A 24,469-nucleotide genomic window follows, 5' to 3' on the forward strand; every position below is an offset into this window, starting at 1 on the left:
CTCATTTATTTTTAACCTGGATCTTGCACTTTCCTTCAAACTAGTTTCCTTGCCTCAAATCCTGCCTCTCCCCCATACTCTCTACTGCATATGTTTGATGATTCCATTATCTTCAGAATCCATTTCAAGTTCTCAGCAGGACCTATACATCTCTGTAGGATCTGAGGTCTGCTTGACTCTCAGCCTGTACACTGCAGCCACATCCTCAATCACATAGTTCCCTCTGACCTCTGGCTAATTGCTGCCTACCTTCCAAGTTTCCGCTTAACTTCACCTCCTCCTAAAAGTCTTCTTTGGCAGCAACATCCTCTCCAGGAAAGAATCCAAACAAAACTGCTTTAGGAAGATTAGTCTACATCAGTAGGTGGGATCAATTGAAGTTATAATACACTTGTGTTAGGAGAACAAAGGATGGGGGGAGGGTGAAGGATGTACTAAAAATTCAGACTGGTTGCTTAATCACTTTCATATAAATAGAGAAGATGCCTTTCAGCACATCATAGATCTTTTGCAGTCTTAATCCTTAGGGCTGCTCTGTCCAATACAGTAGCCACTAGGCAAATGGGGCTGTTGAATACTTGAAATGTGTCTCTCTGAATTGATATGGGCTTTGAGCAGAAATACACAGCAAATGTCAAAGACTTCATACAAAAAAAGGAATGTAAAATATGTTATTAATATGTAATCTTGATTACATGTTGAAGTGATACTATTTTGGATATATTGGGTTAAATCATTAAAATTAGTTTACCTATTTCTTTTTACTTATTTTTTAATGTGGCTACTAGAAGTCTTAAAATACTTATGCAGCTTGAGTTATATTTCCATTACACAGTGCTGCCGGTGGGAAGGCCCAGTAAGTTGTAGCAGATCATTTGAACCTTCTCAAGTGTGGACTTACCCTAAATATCCTAAGATAATAAATCCATCTGGGTTTTGGCTATCTCCAAAGAAAGTCATTCCATACCTTTTCTGGATTTGTGGTTTAAATGTTTCTGTTTGATGATGGCCCTCAAAAGCTTCTTGCTACAGCCTAAGCCAGTCCCCTTAGGCTGCCTAAGAATCATAGTCCTGAGGACCACCCTGCAGCTGAATCCAATTGAAAGTTAAAGTATAAATGGTTGCTCCCCAGACGGGATGTCAGTTGACTTGCTCATGCAGCAGCCCTGAGCCTGATAGAAGGTACGTAGATTCATGCTGTGCCCTGGCCAGAAGAATACATGGGCTTCATGATAGAAAAAAATATGTTTATGACCTGGGGATAGAGGAGGCATTCATAGACAGAACATATATTAAAATTCATAAAAGAAAAGCTCAATAGTATATGATCATATCAAAATTAGAAACTTCTATTTGAAAACACACACACACACACACACACACACACAGAGAGAGAGAGAGAGAGAGAAATACACAATAATGTTAAGATGTCAAGTAATCCAGGAGAAAATAGATCCTAAAAGGTTAAGATTCAGGATGAATAAAGAACTCCAAAAATTTAGCAAGAAAAAAAAAGCTATGCAACACTATGGAAAACTGGTAAAAAGTAGATAAAAGAAGAAACATAAATAGCCAACAAACATATAAAATAATGCCCAACCTCGCCAGTAATCAGGAAAATGTAAATTTAAGTGAAAGATCATGCTCTTTTTTTGCCAGCAGATTGGCAACTGTTTTTTAAATTGATGGTGTATCAATATTGGCCAAGAAAACAGGCAAAATATCCTCTCAGACACCACTGGTGTAAATACATGTATCTATTTTGGAGACAATTCTACTAAAAAATAAAACTGGGCATACCTGCATACCATGAAGTGATCCAACTTCATGGAATCTACTTTAGAAAGACACGTGTGCACAAAGAGGTGTGTATGGGGTGTTCACTACATTTGTTTTAGCAAACAATGAGAATAATCAAAATGTCCACCAATAAGAGAATGACTGAGTAAGCTGGGGATACTCAAAGCTTGGAAGCTTCAGCAGCAGTTAAATCAAGTGAAGTAGACTGACATGTACAGGTAATAACAAATCCTCCAGAGGTATTGTTCAGTGCAAAAGGCAAGTTGCAGAATGATGTATATGATGTGGTTCCATTTCTACTTTAAAAACACATACACAGAACATGGGTACATATGCATAAAATCACTCCATAGGTTTTCCAGGGGTACAGATGTGCGTGCATAACACAAGGTCTTTAAAATATTCAGCAAACCTAAAGCAGTGAATCCTCCTAGAAGAATGTGGACATTTACAGAAGGAGAGACAAAGAGGAATTTAACTCCATCTTGGATGAATTTGCAAGAGGAATTGAGTCACATGTTACTTCATTATGCAATTACAATGTGTAACTTTTTAAAAGTGAAAGGGCTTGGGTTGGGATCCCTAAATCTTGGTTCTCCCTTAGACCAGCGGCCCCCATTTTTGACATCAGGGACTGGTTTCATGGAAGATTTCAATGAACTGGGTGGAGGGGTGGTCCCAGATGCTTCAAGCGTGTTACATTTATTGTGCACTTTATTTCTATTATTATTTCATTGTAACATATAATAAAATAATTATACAACTCACCATGATGTGGAATCAGTGGGAGTGCTGAGTTTGTTTTCCTGCAACTAGACAGTTCCATCTGGGGGTGATGGGAGGCAGTGACAAATCATCTGGCATTAGATTCTCATAAGGAGCACGCAAGCTAGGTCCCTCGCATGTGCAGTTCATTATAGGGTTCACACTCCCATGAGAATCTAAAGCCATCACTGATCTGATGGGAGGTGGAGCTCAGCTTCAGTCACCCACCTGCTGCTCACCTCCTGCCATGTGGCCCAGTTCCTAACAGGCCGTAGACCCATATCAGTCCGCAGCCCGGGGATTGGAGACCCCTGCTCTAGACCTTTCATTTACCTGTGTCTCTTTTCTGTGGACCAAGCCCCAGGGTAAAATTTGCAAATCTCTGTTCCCTGTATCCTGGTGGAACTTAAGTAATCCACTACTGTATCCCAAGGGGTTATGAAGATTAAGGAGGAATCTAATGGGGCATCTGGTTCAAAGTATGTGCTTTACACTGGATTCTTTCTTTCTCTTCCAGATAAGATTTTTAGAAGACAGCAGTTTTTACCGTGGTGGCAGAGCCCTCTGCTAAATCCTCATATTGGATCTCAAAGGTGGCATGTCATTCGACCCAATGGTTTTTTTAGTCATTTATCTTCCTAACACCTATGAGAGGTAAGACGTAGCTCCCTTACCCATGAGCAAACTGAGGCCAAGGAAAAGGAATTGGCCAGTTTCCCAGCTCACAAAGCTCCGAGGGAGCTGGTGTTTTGTTTGGAACTTCTGCCTGTCCAATCTGTCAGTCACGGTTCATGGCCACCATGGAACACCCAACACAGGAACTTCCGCCCTTAATTATATTGAGCCATGAAAAAGTGTGACTAAAATCTGCTGTCTGAATCAGATCCTTGTAATGATTAACCCCAGAAAATGGATCTGCAAAATGTATTTACAGAAACATGCAGCTGCTCTCAAACACACTGGAGGAAATTTGGGAACTGCTGCTCTTGTCCAAGGGCACTAACCCATCCCTGATGAGACTGAGCTCCAGGCTGGGGCAGAGATGCTGGGCTGTCATACTCAGAGACATGGCTTCTCAAAGTGAGGTCAAGAGGTCACCTATCCAGAAGTGCCTGTGGTGCTTATTAAAATGCAGATTCCTGGGTCTCATCCTAGAACTAGTAAATCAGAATCCCCGGGAGTGGTCCAGGAATCTGCATTTAAAGCAGGGAGATTCTTATGCACACTAAAGGTTGGCCCTAACTATGAGGAGGGAAGAACCAGAGACAAGCATGCTTATAGCACAAATGCTCTTTAGCCATCTTGACCCCATAGATGGCAGTGATACATATATCATATGTGTACACAAGAGGATAATGCCAACATATGACAGGTGAGAAAGAGTTGCCCCTGGGAAGAGGGAGAAAGAAACACAGGGCAGAGTAGAGAAGGAGCTACTCAGTCATTATCGTCTTTAGAATCTTGTAACTTTGGTGAAAGCATAGGTTACTAAGATGATAATGCAGAAATGTTTACATAAGAGAGTCTAAGGTAGCAGTGACTTCAGTCTCCTGAAAGACATTCTGCAAGATATTTAGCATTCTTAGTATTTTTTTTTTTTTTTGAGAGGGAGTCTCGCTCTGTCACCCAGGCTGGAGTGCAGTGGCGCAATCTCAGCTCACTGCAACCTCTGCCTCCTGGGTTCAAGTGATTCTCACTGCCTCAGCCCCCCAAGTAGTTGGGATTACAGGCATGCACCACCACACCCAGCTAATTTTTTTTTTTTTTTTTTTTTTTTTTTTTTTTTTTTAAGTAGAGACAGGGTTTCACCATGTTGGCCAGCCTGGTCTCAAACTCCAGGGCGCAAGTGATCTGCCCGCCTCAGCCTCCCAAAGTGCTGGGATTACAGGCGTGAGCCATGTCTTTGTTTCAGCAAAACCAACCTAGTCCCTGATTCACAAATCATCCTGGGAGTGTATAGCACTTACAGCCAGAAAGAAGTCTCTGGAGCAAAAAGCATTGCATATTCAATGGTCTATGACATCACCATTGAAGACTCTGTCAAAAGGGGTTTTGTTTGATTAATTTTCATTATCTGTTGTTACCCAACTAATGAAAGGTGATACTATTAATGAGTGTGTGAACGAGACAGTGTCTTCGTTACCACCTCTGAAGCATTCCCAGCTTTTTCAGGGATGAATAGCCCTGACCCAAAGTGTGTCTTTTCTTCATTGTAGGGAGATAGAAACTCTGTCTCTCCAAGTACTCCAACACCAGTTATTGTGTGTCACAACCAGAACACAATATGAGGCTTGTGCTTGAGTTATTGCTGTTTTATGTGCCAAAAAAAAAAAAAATGCTAGCTTTCTTTTTTCACTGAAGTTGGTAAGAGTTGGAAGACGTTTTAATACCACATTTATTGGTTTGAAAGCATGATTGTTTTAGTAGCTGGTGCAAATTTCAAGGAACACATAACTCCCTTTAAGAAATTTTGTTTCTAAGAAATTACATTTGACTAAATTTGGAAGCTTTAAGGCAAATAACTTTCAAACAATGAAACCATATTCACAAGGAGATGCTTTTATTTTCTCCACTGAGGAAGAAATGGAGACATGTTTCCTATTGTCGTTATGTCCATCTGGACAGAAAAGAAAGTCTGTGGGCTAGACAAGTGAAAATAGGTTACATCTGGGTAGCCCGGCAGTCTCTCCCTGACTGCTGAAGAAGCTCCTCTTTGTTTCATTCCTGAAGCACCATGTTGTTTTCTTGGACCCGTGCATCAAGTTAAACCTGAGTTAGACTATGGATCCCTTACACTTGATTTTATGATTGTAAGACTTACACAAATGCAAGCCTACAACACAATCGCACTCTTATTTGCTTACATCTCCATGAACAGGAAAGAAGTCACTTGATCTTATAAAAGTTCTGCCTGGTTGCTTTCTCTTTTATACCTATTGTTAAGCTATAAAAGGAAATCACCGAATTATCAATCTGCGAGTATTTGCTACTTCACAATATATATTTAAGAATTTTACAAAACAAAACTGTGCCATAAAAAGTATTTCATCCATATGATCTTGCAGTTCCACTTCTAAGAATGCATATACCCAAAAGAATTGAAAGCAAGATCTCAGAGATATTTGTATACCTGTGTTCATAGCAGATTATCCACAACAGCTAAAGGTGGAAGCAACCCAAGCGCCCATCCATGTATGAATGGGTAAATACAACGTGGTATATACAAACAATGAATTGTCATTCAGCTTCAAAAGGAAGGATCTTCTGGGCTAGTGGCTCAAGCCTGTAATCTTAGCACTTTGGGAGGCCGATAGAAGTGGATTGCCTGAAGTCAGGAGTTCAAGACCAGCCTGACCAACATGGTGAAACCCTGTCTCTACTAAAAATACCAAAAAAAAAAAAAAAAAAAAAAAAAAAATAGCCAGGTGTGGTGGCAGGCACCTGTAATCCCAGCTACTCAGGTGGCTGAGGCCAGAGAATCGCTTGAACCTGGAAGGTGGAGGTTGCAGCAAGCCAAGATTGCACCACTGCACTTCAGTCTGGGTGACAGAGCAAGACTCTGCCTCAAAAAAAAAAAAAAAAATAAAGAAAGACAGAAAGAAAAGAATGGAAGAGGGAGATTCTGACACATGCTGTAACATGTATGAACCTCGAGGACATTATGGTAAGTGAAATAACCCTTTCAAAAATAGACAAAATCTATATGACTCTACTTATATGAGATATCTAGATCAAATTCAAGAGACAGAAAGTAGAATGATGGTAATCAGGGGCTGGAGGGAAGGAGGAATGTTACTGTTTAATGGCATAAAGTTTCAGTTTTGTGAGGTGAAAAGAGTTCTAGAGATGGACTGTGGTATTGGTTGCACAGCAATGTAAACATACTTAATGCCATTGAAAGTGTCACTTAAAAAATAGTTAAGATGGTAAGTTTTATGTTATTTGTATTTTACCATAATTTAAAATAATAATTTTTGAAAGTATTTCAAATTTTATGCCAAAGTTCTTATTAAGGGAACTTTCAATTTTTTCAAAAAAGTTTAAAATGCTTTCCACCTAACTTTCAAAGTAAATACAATATTTAATTAATTCCCTGGGACTTTCAGAAAACCAAACTTCTGATCACTGTTTATTTGAAGAAAGACTTCCTTTTTCTCTCTCCTTGCACATAATTTTTCCCTAGTGCTGTATGCTAGTCAGCTTTGTTAGCTATTTGTGCTAGTCTGTGGCTTTATTGCTCTGGTCTTTATCAGAAACTTAGGTAAATATTTGCAACTTGACAAATGATGCTTGGATACTGATAAGTCTTTACATTAAAAAGGATATTCTTAATAAAATTAATGTTCTACTTAGTTCACAAAGCTGTACACAGGATAAATAGCAGAAAGCCTGCCAAAGTGCCTGGAGACAGTAGACATGAACACATGTTGTCTTAGTAGATATTTGCTTATCAAGCATTAGCAAACAATAGAGCTGGAGGGACCCAAAGAGAGCCTAATCCCTGTCCTCTAAAGCACTAGGTTTCTAAGCAAATCGTTTAAAAGTGAGAGAAGACATGGCTATAAACCCCCATTTCTGTATCAGCTAGTAAAGCATTTGCACATATTTATATATTGGGACTCTGTTCACCCCAAAAAAGATTTAAATCCCATTGACCATGAAAATTGGTTGCTTATGACTTCAAACTATACTACAGGGCTACAGTAACCAAAATGGCATGGCATTGGTACATAAACAGACACACAGACCAATGGAACAGAATAGAGAACCCAGAAATAAGACTGCACACCTACAACTATCTGATCTTTGACAAACCTAATGAAAACAAGCAATGGAGAAAGGTTCAACAAATGGTGCTGGGATAACTGGATACCCATATACAAAAGATTTAAACTGGACCTTTTCCTTAACCATATACAAAAATTAATTCAAGGTGGATTAAGGACTTAAATGTAAAACTCAAAACTATAAAAACCTAGAAGACAACCTAGGCAATACCATTCAGGACATAGACACAGACAAAGATTTCATGACAAAAATACCAAAACCAAAAGCAAAAATTGACAAATGGAACCTAATTAAACTAAAGAGCTTCTGCACAGCAAAAGAAAGTATCAACAGAGTAAACAGACAACCTACAGAATGGGAGAAATTTTTTGCAAGCTCTGCATTGACAAAGGTCTAATATCTAGCATCTATAAAGAACTTAAACAAACTTGCAAGAAAAAAACAAATCACCCTATCAAAAAGTGGGCAAAGGACAGGACATGAACAGACACTTTTCAAAAGAAGACATACATGTGGCCCACAATCATATGAAAAAAGCTCAGCATCACTGATCATTAGAGAAATGCAAATCAAGCCACAATGAGATAACATCTCACACCAGTCAGAATGGCTATTATGAAAAAGTCCAAAAATGACAGATGCTGGTGAGGTTGTGGAGAAAAGGGAACACTTATACACTGTTGGTGGGAGTGTAAATTAGTTCAAACATTGTGGAAGACAGTGTGGTGATTCTTCAAAGACCTAAATATAGAAATACCATTCAACTCAGCAATCCCATTACTGGGTAATATACCCAAAGGAATATAAATCATTCTGTCATAAAGACGTGTGTGTGCATGTTCACTGAAGCACTATTCACAATAGCAAAGACATGGAATTGACCTAAATGCCCATCAATGGTAGACTGGATGAAGAAAATGTGGTACATACACACTATGGAGTACTATGCAGTCATAAAAAAGAACAAGATCATGTACTTTGCAGGGGCATTGACGGAGCTGGAGGCCATATCCTTAGCAAGCTAATTCAGGAACAGAAAACCAAATATTGCATGTTCTCACTTATAAGTGGGAGTCAAATGATGAGAACACATAGAGGGAAACAAGACATACTGAGGCCTACTGGAGGGTAGAGGGTGGGAGGAGGGAGAGGATCAGGAAAAAGAACTAATGGGTACTGGGCTTAAATAACTGGGTGATGAAATAATCTGTACAACAAACCCCCATGACATGAGTTTACCTATATAACAAACCTGCACATATACCCTTGAACTTAAAATAAAAATTTTAAAAAAGAAAGAAAGAAAATGGGTTGCTCGACTCTGCACCTTTCCTTCTCTCCTTCTCACTTCCCAACCGTCCTAATTTTGTATGGGAATCCATGCATTTATGGAGAATCCACCTTCAGCAATGGGAATGAACCTAGCACCACATGACCTAGGGTGGATCAATCATCACATTCTATCCCCGACCCAGTGATTGGTTCAGGGATGGACATGTGACCTAAGAAGGTGTGGTTAGAGTAAACTTCGGGACTTCTGCTGATAACATTGGCAAAAAAGATTTTTTTTTTTTTTTTTTAATGAATGAGGGCATGTAACCTCACAGAACAGCTGGAAGCCATTTTGCAACCACAGAGATCTGCCAAAGTCTCCTTAATGAAGAAACACTGAGATAGCAGAGCCAGGAAATAGTGAGGGGAATGTTGGTCCCTGATCAAGTTGTTTGAGCTAGCCCTGAAGTTTTTTGAATCTCTGTGGGCTTTTCAATTACATGAGCTAGTAATTTCCCTTTATTATTTAAGCCAATATGAACCAGCTTTTCTGTCACTTAGAACCAAAAACATTCTGCTTACACCAGTGATCCATGTCAAACACTTCCTTCAATTTACAGAAGAAAAGACTAAGTCTTGCGCATGCTATGTGACTAGTTAGGAGGAATTGCCTTCCCAGTTCCAGGCCTTTCTCCTTTTACTATTCTAGCCACTTGTGATGGGTTTGGTAACAATGAGTAAAATGTGCATTCTCCTTATTTCTAACCACAGATTGGATATGTTCGGAAATATTAAAACTGATTTTCCTCAAGTGTATCTTCTGGCAATTAATGTCATTGCTTTATAGCCACTCTCTGTACTATGGGCCCTCGTGATTTATTAGAAAAAACAAAGGATCAAATAGTTAGAGAAGGTGTAAGGATCTCGTTTAAGAATTTTTATTTAATTACAGCTAGTTTACCAGCAACTTAGGCTCAACCATGTATGCTGCTTTGCTATTTTCTTTGAAACTTGTCATGCACTTTCATTTCTTGGTAATCACCCCTCATTACCATTTCTTATATTTCAAAAACACAGCCTCACCACACTGTATTCTTACCTTTGGTGCCTCCCTCTACAGCTAGAATTTCCAGTTTCTGTGGGCTTTTCCTCTGTAAACTCTAAAAATTCTTCCATTTTTATCTATACATAGTATTTCCCCCACTCTAATGGATCTTATCTATCCCCAACCCTAAAATTACATAACAAAATGCTCATCACATCTTCAAGGAAATGTCCCACAGCAGGAGAAAAGAGAAAGGAACCTGTGTTTATTGTGCTAGGAAGATACTAGATACTTTACAGACATTAACTCATTTAATTTTCACAACCACACCATGGTAAGTAGGTAGTAGTATCTCAGTCTAAAAATAAGGAAACTGAGGTTGGGTGAGTCGTAGGGTTGAATTCCAAACATAGGTGTGTACAGTTCTAAAGATACTTTCTTCCACTGCTTCTGTTGGACAATAGGTTTTGCCCCTGTTGTACTGGCTCCAAAGGATAGTGACCACTTGGATCTCATGTTGAGAAGACTGAAGCCTCATCCAGGTTGACAGGGAAAGACAAAAGAGATGTCTTGCCGAAGCTTGCCAAAGGGGAAAGTGGGAATCCACACACCACTTATTTCACATTTCTTCAGGCCTTTGCCTCAGGCAGTTCTAGAGGTTTCCCTGGAGAAGGACAGGTGCACCAGGGAGTCTGGCTATAAAATTTGTACACTAGAATCTGTTGGCAGATTCTGTTGCTTAAAGTTGAGTTTGCATTCGTACTTTATATCTGGAGAAATGGGAAGTCAGGGAGTTAACCACTGTCTATTGGGAGGTGATTCATGAATCAGAGCAGTGAGAATGTCAGGCTCTGAAATGACCAGCAGACTTGTGTATGGAATGTGCTGGGGCAGCATACCTGCATTCTTTCTCAGAGCAATGTTGACACACTTAAATTTGTGAATAAGGCCTTCCTGTCTTGTTTAGGAAGAACCAGTTCACATGCTGGTATCTAGTCTGACTCCTAGGGGCTTTTTGTCAAAGCATACAGTGTGGTATCTAAACAAGCAGTGAGAAATCATCAGTGTTCTCTCTCTGAAGAGAGAGACACCAGGAAAGAGAGAGGGTAGCAAGTTAACAGGCATGGAAAGCTGCCGCTTTGCAGATGGGTTCATCAGGCATAAACCTTAGCTGGATGTTAGACAGTACCAGAAGTTGCATGGGGACTTGTCTGATGGTTGCAAAGATATTGGTCCTCATGTGGGATTATTCGAGATATTCAGAAGGGAAGAGGCTGAATCTGGTTACAAAAGGTGTTCCTTAAATACGTAATGAATGAATGAATAAACAATTCGATGGAAATTGGGGCAAATTAAGGATTCAGTAGACGTGAGCTGTATTTGTCTCATGTCCTCATCTGATGAACATCTGCCATATTCAGTTGTCTGGGGAGGACTCTTTTAGTGTAGCAACCAAGGAGGCAGATGTGGGGTTCATTTAGAGATGGGGTATTTGGGTTTGGGGGGAAGCCAGCATATGAATGATGGGCTTCACCAGAAGACAAAGGGCACTTGTCTAAGGATGGATGCTGAGGGTGGACCTGGGAGGCTGAGCAGGTAAAACTCTTCCATTGGAGCAGACTGTGGGTTTATCTGGGTTTAAGAAAAGGAGGTCATTCCCAAGAATGAATAACAGTGGATTTTAGACTTTGAAATTAACAAATCAAAGACACCAGATCTCTGTGGAGAACTTAGTATGATCTCTAGATTCTGAAGCTCCAATTCTCAGCCCTGGCTGCACCCTAGAATCACCTGGGAGCTTTTCAACCCTACCATTGCCAGGGTTTCTCCCCCAGAGATTTGGATTCAAGCAGTTCAGAGTGAGGTCTTGGAATCAATATTTTCAAAAAGACCTCCAAGTGGCTCTGAGAACGTCACTGCAGTTGAGACTCTCCACTCTAGACATAACTCAATGCAGGCAAATTTTCAGGATACCATGGCTAGACCATGACATGTCCAAGAACCTCAAGAGAGACATTTTAGGATTATTGATTCATACTGTGTGCATTCTTGGTTTCTCACTAGCCCCTGTTCTTAAAGCCTGGCAGATTCCCAGGTGACTTCCATCCATGAGAGTGTCCCTAGAAGGGCCACTGGGAAACACACTTATGGAGAGTTTGGATTATGATCCCAAAAGACATATTCCTGAACGCCATCATCCCCGAGGTTGAAATCCTGAAAGACCAAACTTTCTAAAGACTAAATCCCTAAAATCCTGAAAATCACAATCATAGGATAGTTGCATCATGTTAGGTGAAACTATTACCTTGTTATGGTCTACATTTGGAAATTAAGTATGGTTTAAGGAGATGCATATAGGTGCCAAGTTGACAGGGATGGATTTGTTGACTTAATTTGAGGTGTCAGCTTGACTGATTAAGGAATGCCTGAAACCCTGGTAAAGCATTACTTTGGGTGCGTGTGAAGGTGTTTCCAGAGGACTGAGTAGACTCGGTGAGGAAGATCTCCCCTTGATATTGGTGGACACCATTCAGTTGGCCAAGGAACTGGAGATAACAAATATAGAAGGCCAATTGGTCTCTCTCTGAGAGCTGAGACAGACTTTTCTTCTGCTGCCTTGGACATCAGAACTCCAGGCTCACCAGCCTTTGCACTCCAGTACTTAACACCAGTGGCCCCCTGGGTCCTGAGGACTTTTGGCCTCAGAGTAACACCATGGGCTGCCCTGGTTCTCAATATAAAAATATTGAAACCTCCTCAATAAATGAAGGTATTTCCTTTTTGTATATATGCATTTGTGTAAGACAAAATTTCTTGAGATCTTGCCTTTTTGGGCAACTGCATATGCAGTTGTGATCTATAGAGGTTTTTGATTGATCTTGTCAAAAGACAGGTTGTCAGTCATGGTATTTCAGATGACTGCAGTTATAAAGCTGGGTGCACACAACTACCAACCATAATGATATGCGTTTATACACTTTGTTTTTGGCCTGTTGCCTTATGAATACAGTTCTTCTGCTTGTAATTGTTATAACCATGTGACTTGTTAGAATAGCTGAGTGCTTATGTTTGCAAAGATATATATGTTATTATTACCTATTTTATTGTGTAAATTGGCCTCTGAAGTGCTCTGTCATGTTTTTATATGGTTTTCAAATAAATCTCCCTTTAAAAATGTAAATAAATGTTTTAAAGATAATTTCTTCTTATTTTTCCAGAATTATACTTTTGGGGTTTTGATCTTTCAGGATTTCAATATTTGGGATGGGTCTTTCAAGATTATGATCGACCCCCTACATGGAACCATTCTGGGGAAACTATGACCAAGAATAAAATCTCAGAAGCCTGGGATTTTGACGTTGGAGGCAAAGGAAAATCACATCAGAGGGCCCTGCTCAGTGGAAAGAGCACTAGGCCAGGTGCTGGAAGTCCTGACTTTCACTCATGACTGCAGCTGCCCCACTGTGATCCTGGGGAGGTGACCTCACCACTGTGGGTTTGAGTACAGTCATCTCTTCACTTCCATGTCCTTCCACTACTGTGACTGTGAGCCTGACTCTATTTCTTTTTTGTTTGTTTGTTTGTTTTTGTTTGAGACGGAGTCTCATTCTGTCGCCCAGGCTGGAGTGCAGCAGTGCGATCTCGGCTCACTGCAACCTCCGCCTCCTGGGTTCAAGCAATTCTCCTGCCTCAGCCTCCTGAGTAGCTGGGACTACAGGTGCACACCACCACACCTGGCTAATTTTTGTGTTTTTAGTAGAGACAGGATTTCACCATGTTGGCCAGGCTAGTCTTGAATTCCTAACTTCAGGTGATCCACCCCGCCTTTGGCCCCCCACAGTGCTGGGATTATAGGCGTGAGCCACTGCGCCCGGCCACCTAACTCTATTTCTAACAGCCCTGCCAGTTGGAGATTTCTCTAGGCCACTGGAGTTTCTGGCTTTGGGGGACAGGGAGGGAAGGAAGGGGAAGCTGTGTTATTAAGAAGAAAGTAAAAAAAGTAAGCATAAATTATTTGAGCTTTTAAGAGACATTGACAAGGTACTATACTGAGGGTATTAAAAGCACTAAAATTTATTTGGCTCTGGATAGAGAAGCTACTGAAATTGAAGAAGAAAAGATGGGACTGAATGAGCACTCCTTGGGTTGGAGAAAAATCAACATTATCATTATATAATCATCATCATCATAATGATAATGGGCATTTGTATAGCACTTGGCAGTTTACAAGGTACTTTTATATAATAATAATTACTGCTATATGATACATTACAGTAACAAATACTTTTTAGGGCTTTACCCCATGCCACTGTAAAAGTTGGTATTAGTGGAAGATGTAAATGGACTATCTACATGATTGTTAAGGAACTAAGAGGGGTGGAGGTTCAATACCAGCAGTTGGACAGCAAACGTCTTAGAAGACCAGGCACATCTTCAGCCACACCCTTGGGTTCAACCTTGTGGTCTCCTGGTTGGGGTCAGGAGCAGAAGTGGGGCCGTGGCCTCCACTTCCCTTCCTGGGTAATGTGCCTTTCTTTCATCACCATGGAGTCCTTGCCTTTGTTTTGTTTCTCCTTGTCATTTATTTACATTAACATGCAGTGGTTTTGTCCTTTCTCTTCCCGACTGTCACTTTCCTCACCTAGATAGAGAAGAACCTCACCTAGCGCACTAGTCTGTATCAGGCTTAAATGAGGTGATGTATGTAAAAAGGTTTTGAGATATTAAAAAGCACAGTTCAAAAAGACCTGAAAGCATGTAAGCTGTTATGATTTGGGGGCTTAGCAGGACCAGGAATTTGATCTCATTTCCTCCAGGTTGTATCGTGACCCTCTAGGGTCCCTCCTCCCTGTCACATAGCCCTCTATGGGCACATTGATCCCAGGATTTCCAGAGTACATCAGGGCTGAGCCGACCTTATGGCCACTCCTGGATCGTCTCTGATATGGTTTGGCTCTGCGTCCCTACCCAAATCTCATCTTGAATTATAATCCCCATGTGTTAGGGAGGGACCTGTTGGGAGGTGTCTTAGTCATGGTGCAGTTTGCCCCATGCTGTTCTCGTGATGATGAGTGAGTTCTCATGAGATCTGATGGCTTAAAAGTGTTGCACTTCCTACCTCACTCTCTCTCTCTCCTGCTGCATTGTGAAGAAACTGCTTGGTTCCCTTTCACCCTCTGCCATGATTGTAAGTTTCCTGAGGCTTCCCCAACCATGCGGAACTGTGAGTTAATTAAACCTCCTTTCTTTATAAACTACCCCGTATCAGGTAGTTTTTTTTTTTTTTTTTTTTTTTTTTTTTTTTTTTTTTTTTTTTTTTTGAGACAGAGTCTCACTCTGTTGCCCAGGCTGGAGTGCAGCAGCGCGATCTTAGTGTACTGCAACCTCCGCCTTCTGAGTTCAAGTGATTCTCCTGCCTCAGCCTCCCAAGGAGCTGGGATTACAGGCGCCTGCCACCACGCCCAGCTAATTTTTGTATTTTTAGTAGAGATGGGGTTTCACCAGTTTGGCCAGGCTGGTCTCCAATTCCTGACCTCAAGTGGTCCACCTGCCTCGGCCTCCCAAGGTAATGAGATTACAGGCATAAGCCAACATGACTGGCCCTCAGGTAGTCCTTTATAGCTGTGTGAAAACGGACTAATACAGTCTCCCTGGTTTCCCACAGTTTTCTTCCGTTTCATTGCTCTGCCCTTGTCTCACCTGAGTTGGGTATTTCCTCAAAGAATATTAAATATTTTTGCTGTCAATCTAGAATTGCAATTAGAAAGATAAGTTGGCAGCCAAAAGAAAAGAAACTTCATGTATTATAAAGCCTAATATTAAATGAATTTTTTGAACATTTGGTAAAGTTTATATCTTGTCTGGCTTCTTTGTTCCTTTCTCAAAACAATGATTTTCTCTTTCAAATATCTTATTCTCTGTTAAATTTTCATTTACAACTCAAAATGTGGCTTTTCTTCCTAGTCTGAGAGTCCTGACATCATCTTAACTAGGGAGTCTGTGGTTATTTGTAGCCAAGGACTAATGATCAACAACAACAAAATGTCAGAAATACTTAGAAGATGAAACAGATTATTAAATTCTATTTTGTTACTAGAATGTCCATAAATTAATCTACCACCAATTTTAGCCATACATTGAAAGTCAGTAACCTTGTCAAATCCATGTAACTGAGTTTTCCAGAGAAAAAGATAATGTTTAATAAATCAATCACTGTTATTTATTTATTTATTTTAGGCCAGATACAGTGCCTCAAGCCTGTAATCCCAGCACTTTGGGAGGCCAAGGAGGGAGGATTGCTTGAGGTAAGGAGTTCGAGACCAGCCTGGGCAATACAGAGAAAAAAAGACAAAAGACACAAAATCCGAAAAGTAATTGTGTTCATTTCCAGATGACAGTCACAGTGTCTGTCTCTGGGTGATGTGATTATCAGTCTTGTCTGAACATTTAATTAAAGTCCCATCTGAATGTTCTGTGATCTAGAGGCTAAATTTTAATTTTGTATACAATGTTTATATCAGCAGTATTTACCTTAGTGAAAAATAAGAAACAAATCAAGTATGAGGCAATGAAAAACAGGACATTGGCTCATACAGACCTGGTTTAGATCAAATAGCACCACAGATAGTAAACTTGAGTGTGTGTCTTCAATACTGTAAACCTCAGCTCTTGAATGTGCAAATTGGAGTCACAATTCCTATCTCACAGAGAAACTGAAGAGTATTCTGCTGAATGGAATTATGCCTGTGAAGTACTTAAGAAAGTCCTCAGTCAAGGGTAGCTTTGGCTGGCTAGTAAAGTTGCTGGTCAAAGAATGTCAAAAGAGCTTCCCAGACAAGGGGATTCTTGAGCCCCTCAGCAGGTGTGGAAATGAAGAAAGCACTTTTAACCCAGTTGACCATCCCCATCTTCCTCCAGACTTTCTTCATTTGGCCTTTGATATTTTGCTCTACTAAAGACTATATGTTAAAGTTAAGTTAACCACCACCAATGCGTAAATAAATTGTAAATCATAAATAATTGTACGATAAATACGATAAATATTTATCGTAAATAATTGTAAATCATAAGGAAAGGAAGAAATAAAGAGAAGACATAAGTATGTGTGTAATAATACATGTGTAAATAACACGTAAGGAAAAAACCATGCATAGTTTTTAACAGTCCTTGTTTCTGTAACTGATCACCAGCAAAGTTGATATTTATAACTTCCTTCCTCCGCTACTCTTTCCACATTTCCTTCCTTTGTCCTCTGCCAGGACGTCAGCTGATGTGGGTTCTTTACCTGGCAGAATGATCACAGCTTTCACTTCTAAAGGGTTGGGGTCTTTCGGATTCTGCCTGTTTTTCCGTTAAGTATTACTGTTGGACATGGAAGTACTAACAGGCATCCCTAAGCATCCCCTGGGTTCCAGACAGTCCTCCATGCCCTCCTTGTATGACAGCAATCCAATTTCTCCTTGGTAATCAAAACTAACCACCCCAGCAGGTAGAATAACTTCCTTCTTTGCCTTTTAATTTAGTGGCCTGAGGAGGCCATAATGTTTCAGTTGAATGGGTTGTGTCCCCTGGTGGAAGCATTCTTCCTTTGGGTACTCAGACCACCAGGACATCAGAACAAAGTTCTATAAGTGAGTTATTAGGTCAATAAGTGAGAGGAGCCATTTCTGCTTTTACCCCTTGATACTTGGACCTCTGCATTTTGTCTATGGGTAAAACAGCAACATACATCATGTGCTGATTCAAAGTGTATACTGCATCCTGTAAAACAGCACCCTGAATTTTCACAGCATTGTCTCTCAGCTGGTGCCACGAATACGTCTTCAGCAGGCTGTTCCATTCCACCATTCTATCTGGCCCACTGCTTCTTACAAGATTAAGAGAGCAGATCCCATGGGTATGGGTGAGACCCATTGCCTCATTTATTTTGCTGTGAAACGTGTTCCTTGATCAGAAGTAGTGTTAAGAAAACCATGATGGTCAATAATGTATTTTGCAATTTCATGGAACTGAGACAATAACCTAGTATAGGGCATAATTTGCATCATCTGGAAGGGATTAGCACCCCTAGGCATGAAAGGACAAGGGGAAGAAAGATTGTTTCTCGGCCAAGTAAGAGCTAGAGACTCAGAGGAGGTACCTCCCTCCCACCAACCCTGGCAGGAGCTATGGCTACCAGGGACACAAATATTGCCTGAGACATGGCACGGAAGCAGAGAGGAATCAGGAAAGAAGAAATACTTCAATCTCCTTCTCCTGCTGCCCTTTGATCTCTAGCTAGTGCCTCACTTTGTCTGAACCCAAAGGGAACCAGCGGGCAAAAAAGCTGTGGTGATGCTTCAGAGGGGCCAGGCTCCTAGAGCACAGAGTAGAGCAAAGGAAGGCAGGGAGTGGACATGGGTAGGGGTGGGGACCAACCTGCGAAAGAATTATTCAGGCAAATGAGATCTGGAAGGACTTCCTGGTAACTGTGAAGTCCTAAGTAGAAAACTGAAGGGGTTAGGGTTTCAATTAATATGCTCATTTCTTCTTTGTTGGAAAGTGGACTGGAGCCAGGAGTGAATGACTGGCTGCACAGTTAATGTGGAAACCAAAGATCTGAAGGGGCCCTGTCACCCTTTGGACAAACACCTGCAGACGGGCGTGCATGTCTCCCTAGGACAAGGGACATGACTGGGAGTGATGTGCCAATCTGCAGTAAGGTGATCGCATTCTAGGAATAAAACTAAATTTAAACAATATTTACATTGGCAACTTGTCATTTTCGAAAGGGCTCAAGATCCAGAGTCAGAAATTTCTGTAATAAATAAGGAGCCTTATGTTTCCAAGATGGAGAAGGGATGGTGAGAAAGGTAATACCTACTTTGCAGGAATGGCAGAGGGATGACATGAACATACTCTGACATGAAGCTAGTACTCAAGAATTGGTGGTTGTTAGTAATAAAACTGCATTTCAAGCAAAGTGAAGACATATCCAGATAAAATACAAAAATGATGATGTGAAGCAACACTAGGGTTCTAAAGGGCTATGTCCCTGTTTTCTTTATCTCAGCATCATTGGCACTGAGCCTAGGCCCTAACAAGGAGCAACCACTCACGGCTGACAAATGAATGAAAATGACACAAAAACAATTCCAATGGGGATGAGGCCCCAAGGTCTGAAGCAGATGACCACATGTGGGATGGAGTTAACAAACAAGCTAAACTTGGAGTGTTAATTTAAGGATGCAAATATGATCTCATTCACATCTTTGGGATCTGGAGGAATGGGATTGAAGCTTAGTATCGTTAGGGAAGTCTGAGATTGTGCACAGAAAAACAGTTCATGAAGGAGATGGACATAGAGGCCATATATTTGAAGGTCTAAACACTTGTGAATCTAAGAGTGAGTACCCAGGTGGAGAGTAATGTAAGATAAGAACATTATAGGACTGTATGGGAGCAGCCCTGGGGCCACTGGCCCAGGGAGTCTGTGAACTGTTATCAACATAGTAATTGCTAGCATTTATTAAATGCTCACTACCTGCCAAGTGCTTAATGTAAATCATGTTTTTAGGTTCAACATCAACCCCGTCAGGTCAATCCTATCATTCAGATTTTACAGATGTGGAAATCAGGGCTCAGAGAGGTTAAGTAACTTACCTGTGGTCCGCCAGCAAATAAGTGATGGAACCAAAATTTGAACCCGGGTCTTGTGAATTTTGAGTGATGATCCTGGCCTCTTGGTATTCACACCATGTGGTCTCCCACCCCATTGTTTGTTGGACCAATCGAACATGGTAAAATTGACAACATGGCACTTCTAAATCTAGGTCCTGAAAGACATGATGGTTCCTGCCTGTCTCTCTTGGGTCACTCTCTCTGGGGAAGATGACTGCCCTGTCATGAGAAAAGTCCTAATTGGTAAGGGACTTGCTTCCAGCCAACAGCCAAGCAAGGAACTGAGGTCTCTTGCTAAGCCACATTAGTGAGCTTAGAATTGGATCCTCTAGTACCAGTCAAGCCTTTAGATGACTGCAGTTCCTGCTGTTATTCCACTTAAAACCTCATGGGATACTGTAAGCCAGCACCACCAGCTAAACCACTCCCAAATTCCTGACCTACAGAAACTGTGAGCTAATAAATGTTTGTTGTTTTAAGCCACTAAATTTTTATGCAACTCATTATATTGAAATAGATAAGCAATACAATATTACAATAGCAACACAATCCCAGAAGCCTAATGTGTTTCTCAAAGTTCCAAAGTTTCTAATCTGGGCCTTGAAGGCTGAATAGGAGCTCATCTAGAAAGAAGAGCAAAGGACATAATTGCAACAACTAGAGACTGCAGTTCAGCATTTGAGACCCTTTAAATAGAGTGCTTCAGCTGTGAGAAGAGTATCTGCAGGAGGCAGAAAGAAACGAGTAGACAGGTGTTGCTTATGTCATGTTAACATGTTTGGACCCTGTACTGTAGGTAATAAGGAGCTGCTGACCAACATAATAATAAGCCAAGACAGTGAAGAGGATAGACTTAAAAAAAAAAAAAAACCATATAAAAGCACAGAGATGAATGCTTGTTAGGAGGCTGATGGCACTAGTGGGAGATGTTGAAAGTGTGGATAGGGATGGTAGGGGCAGAGAGGAGGGGGACAATACATGGAATAGAATGGGCAGAAATGCAGTGGGTTCAACACAGAGCAGAAGCCAGGCACAGTGGCTCAGGCCTGTAGTTCCAGCGCTTTGGGAGGCCGAGATGGGAGGATTGCTGGAGCCCAGGAGTTTAAAACCATCTTAGGCAACATAGTGAGACCCTGTCTTTACAAAAAAAGAAAAAATTAGCTGGGTGTGGTGGCACACACCTGTAGTCCCAGCTACTTGGGAGGCTGAGGCAGGAGGATCACTTGAGCCCAGGGAGTTGAGGCTGCAGTGAGCTGTGACAGAGCCAATGCACTCCACCTGGGTGACAGAGACCCTGTCTCAAAACAAAACAAGCAAAACAAAACACAGAGGGCGTGGGGAAGACATGTGAGAGAGACAACAGAGACAGGGACAGACAGAGGTGTGGCAGAGATCGAGAGAAGTCCTTCACAAGGGACACTGATTTGTTGGTATTTTTATTCTCAAACTGTAGACCAAGACCTGGAATGAACACATCGAAAGATTTTATGAGGAAATCCATTGAAAAACAGGATCCACTTTTTTCTTTTCTGCACAGGGAGAAAGTTTAAGCTCTCCTCACTATGAGTTTTCAAGTATAAAAGACTTTTTCTTCCACGATGTTAGAACAACTGTGGACTGTTGTGACCAGGACAACAGGGAAGCTTGCAGCAAGAGAACTCTAGGTTGGATTCATGCTTGGCACCCCAAAGGCTGCCAGCGAGAGAGGAGGAGGAGCAATCACTCCTGCAGTTTCTGAACACTACACAGACGCCAGGTGGCTTCTCCAGGAGAACAGCCCTCTGAGGAGGCAGGAAGAGGAGGCTTCTCTTTCAGCATCTGGAGCTGTTGAGATCTCTGGGCAGATTAAGCTCTCTCTAATGGTTGGGCTCCAACCTGGCACACTCAGCGGAGAGGGATCCACTCATCCGTCATCAACATAATGTGGTCCTCCCTGCACTTCACAGCATCCTCTTGCTATTGGAAAGGTTTTTTTGCCTTCTCAAGTTTCTTTGTCAACAGTCTACAGGAAGAAGCTCAGGCTACCACCGGCGGAGGTGAATGCAAGCTCACGTTTTATTTCCGACTGCTTAATCACTGCCTCGATCACTGCTCAAGCTCTGCCTTTGTTTCCAAAGGTTACATGTGGGAAAACTTCTTTTTCTATGCTGAAATTAATAGGGAGGCTAAGATGAGTCCACTGATAGGCAGAGCCTTAAAACTCACATAGAGAAAGAACTTTGCTGGAGTGTATGTGAGTGAACCACTAAGGAATCAGATAGTGTGATGGCAGTTATCAGTGCAGGTTAAGACATTTCTACAAATATTTCAACACCTCTATATACTCACTCCTCCCTCCCTGAGTCAACAGACTCACCTACCAAGAGAGGAAGCTCAAAAAAAAAAAAAGAAAAAAAAAAAAACCAGAAGCTTAAAACAAACAAACAAAAAAAGACTGTGGGTTCATCAGAGGTGGTAGGGAAGACAGAAACATGGGAGGAGCAGCTGGGCCTGGTGGCTCAAGCCTGTAATCCCAGCACTTTGGGAGGCCGAGGTGGGTGGATCACCTGAGGTCAGGAGTTTGAGACCAGCCTGGCCAACATGGTGAAACCCCGTCTCTACTAAAAATACAAAAAATTAGCCCAGTGTGGTGGTGCGCACCTGTAATCCCAGCTGTTCAGGAGGCTGAGGCAGGAGAATTGCTTGAACCCAGGAGGCAGAAGTTGCAATGAGCTGAGATCGCGCCATTGCACTCCAGCCTAGACAACAAGACCAAAACTCCATCTCAAAAACAAAAAACAAAAAACAAACAAACAAACAAAAACATGGGGGGAGCAATAAAAAGGAATCCATGCTTTGATTTTTTTTTTTTTAATGAGAGGAAGGGAGGGCTGCTCCCTCTCACTTCTCCCTGTTTTGTTGTTCTTTTAAGTAGCATGTATCACTCTGCATATATCCTGTCCATGTGTTTTCTTTTATTATTATTTGTCCATTTACCTAGAATGAAAACTCCATAGGAGCATGGCTATAGTGTCTTGTTTACTGCTGCCTCTCCAGGGCCTGAAACAGAAGTAGGTAGACAGAGCCTTAAAAAAGTAGGCAGTCCATAAACTTTGCTAAAGGAATGAGTGAATGAATGAAGACCCCAAGGATGGACCTCAGGAAGGTGAGCCTGGGCAAAGGTTTTCAGTCCTAGTCCATCATGACCACATAGCTGGAATACATTTATTTCACTTTGTCACAAGAATTAGAGATTCATTTGGGGAAACAAGCATCCTTTAGAGTTACAGACATCTCTGAGGGGTAAATGGCTGTTCATATCTTACATCTTACCCTGATCCTCACTCTATTTGCTTTCCAAGAACATGGAGCTAAGATCCCAGCACTGAGAAGATGGGCATTCAGAGCAGGGGGGCATTTAGGTGTAGACAGCCTCAGTGACTCCAGGGTTTAGGATCAGTGAGATAATCTCCAGTATCTACAATGGGCAGGTGGAAGAGTGTCTGATGCAAACTGTATCTATTCAGAAGCTTTCCAGACAGCTGGGCTTGTGCCTTGGAAATACAGTAATACTTGTTTCTCCTCCTTCCTTTTCACTCCTTGGCCTCGTGTTCTGCAGTACTGGAACTTGTGTCAGATTTAGCTACCTCATTCATTCATTTATGAATTCATTTAGCCAATGATTATGGAGCACAAATTTGTGCTGGAAACTGTGCCTCGGTGTCCTCAAGAGGTTCTGACCTGTGAATTCCAAAAGCTTTTGTGATCTACTGGGTAAAACATTGTTTTCTAAGGAAAATGACATTCTGATTGCTGAACAGCATATTCTCATTACCTTGTGGAACCTGGGCCATTCTTAAATTGGGTTTTGTCTGTATTGCCTTAGACTGTTAATGAATTGTTTCCCAGTCTGATTGAATGCTCCTTGAAGACAGACCCGGGTCCAACCACTGCAGTAAATATTGCTAACTTGGGGGTCTAATTCTGCTGCTTTTGTGGTTGCTGCTTTGCTTATTTTTTTTTATGTCTGCTGTTTCCTGTGAGATTGTTTCTATGTGTGTTTCACAGTTTTGGTGTGTGGGTTGATGTTCGATGAGGTTTATGGAATTTCTGTGCAGCTTGGGTTAAGAGTATCTCTTCAAAAAGGTTTTCTCATTTGCTTCTGCTAACCTTGTTATCATCTCAAGTTGTTTCTTATGTTGAATTATTGGGGATGACCTCCCCCACACTCAAGTAATATAAATTAGAACCTCCCTGGGTGTGGTGGCTCATGGCTGTAATCCCAACACCTTGGGAGGCCAAGGTGGGCAGATCACTTGAGTCCAGGAGTTCGAGACCAGCCTGGGCAACATGGCAAAACCCTGTCTCTAGAAAAATTGCAAAAAATAGCCAGGCATGGTGGCACATGCTTGTAGTCCCAGCTATTCGGGAAGCTAAGGTAGGAGGATTGCTTGAGCCCAGGAGGAGGAGGTTGCAGTGAGCTTTGATTGTGCCACTGCACTCCAGTCTGGGCAATAGAGACTCTGTCCCCCAGAATATTTTTTGAACCTCAAACCCTTATGGTATAAGACCCGCTGTGGGTATAATCCTTTAGTTACAATTGGATGTTTGCTATGATTTTTCAGAAGGAAAACATTTTTTCCTACCCAGAGCCCTTTACAGCAAAGCAGAATTTCCCCAAATGTGCCTTTAAAAGGTATTGGCTTATGCAGGCTTCTCAGTTTGAGGTCTTGTTCCTGAATGAGCAATGAAACCCCAAATGGACAACCTTGCCCCCAAGGACAGCCGAAATATCAGATACTCCTTGCAACTCCTTTTATCAGCTCACGCTCCATTTGTGGACACGGAGCATTTCCTTCCTTTTTTCTTTTCCTTTTGCAAATCCAGTTACGCATTTAAAAGGATACAATGTACCCATTATTTCTAGGTGTTTTGTGGCACTAATGTATATGGCAGAAATGGGTGTTCTCTAATTGTTCATAATTCAAGGTAATTATAGACATATTGTTTCAAAATTAAATCAATAGATTTTCAAGCCATGCTATGTATAAAGCTCCATGTGGGACACGAAAAGGGAAAAAACACTATGTACCATGCACCTTAAGCAATTTCACACATGCTATGTTATCTGATTTTCACAACAGTCTTATGAGATACTTA

At 41.3% G+C, this 24,469-nt stretch overlaps 1 long non-coding RNA gene across 1 annotated transcript; it reads left to right on the top strand.

Moving 5' to 3' along the window:
• Window positions 1-14,793: 14,793 nt before the first annotated feature.
• On the top strand, window positions 14,794-22,258 carry LOC112606945. Its single transcript, XR_003115711.1, has 2 exons — window positions 14,794-14,894; window positions 20,868-22,258. It is a non-coding gene; the product is annotated as an uncharacterized LOC112606945 (long non-coding RNA).
• Window positions 22,259-24,469: the final 2,211 nt, after the last annotated feature.

The sequence above is a fragment of the Theropithecus gelada genome, chromosome 14 (genome assembly GCF_003255815.1).
Source record: "Theropithecus gelada isolate Dixy chromosome 14, Tgel_1.0, whole genome shotgun sequence".
In the NCBI taxonomy this organism is placed as follows: domain Eukaryota; kingdom Metazoa; phylum Chordata; class Mammalia; order Primates; family Cercopithecidae; genus Theropithecus; species Theropithecus gelada.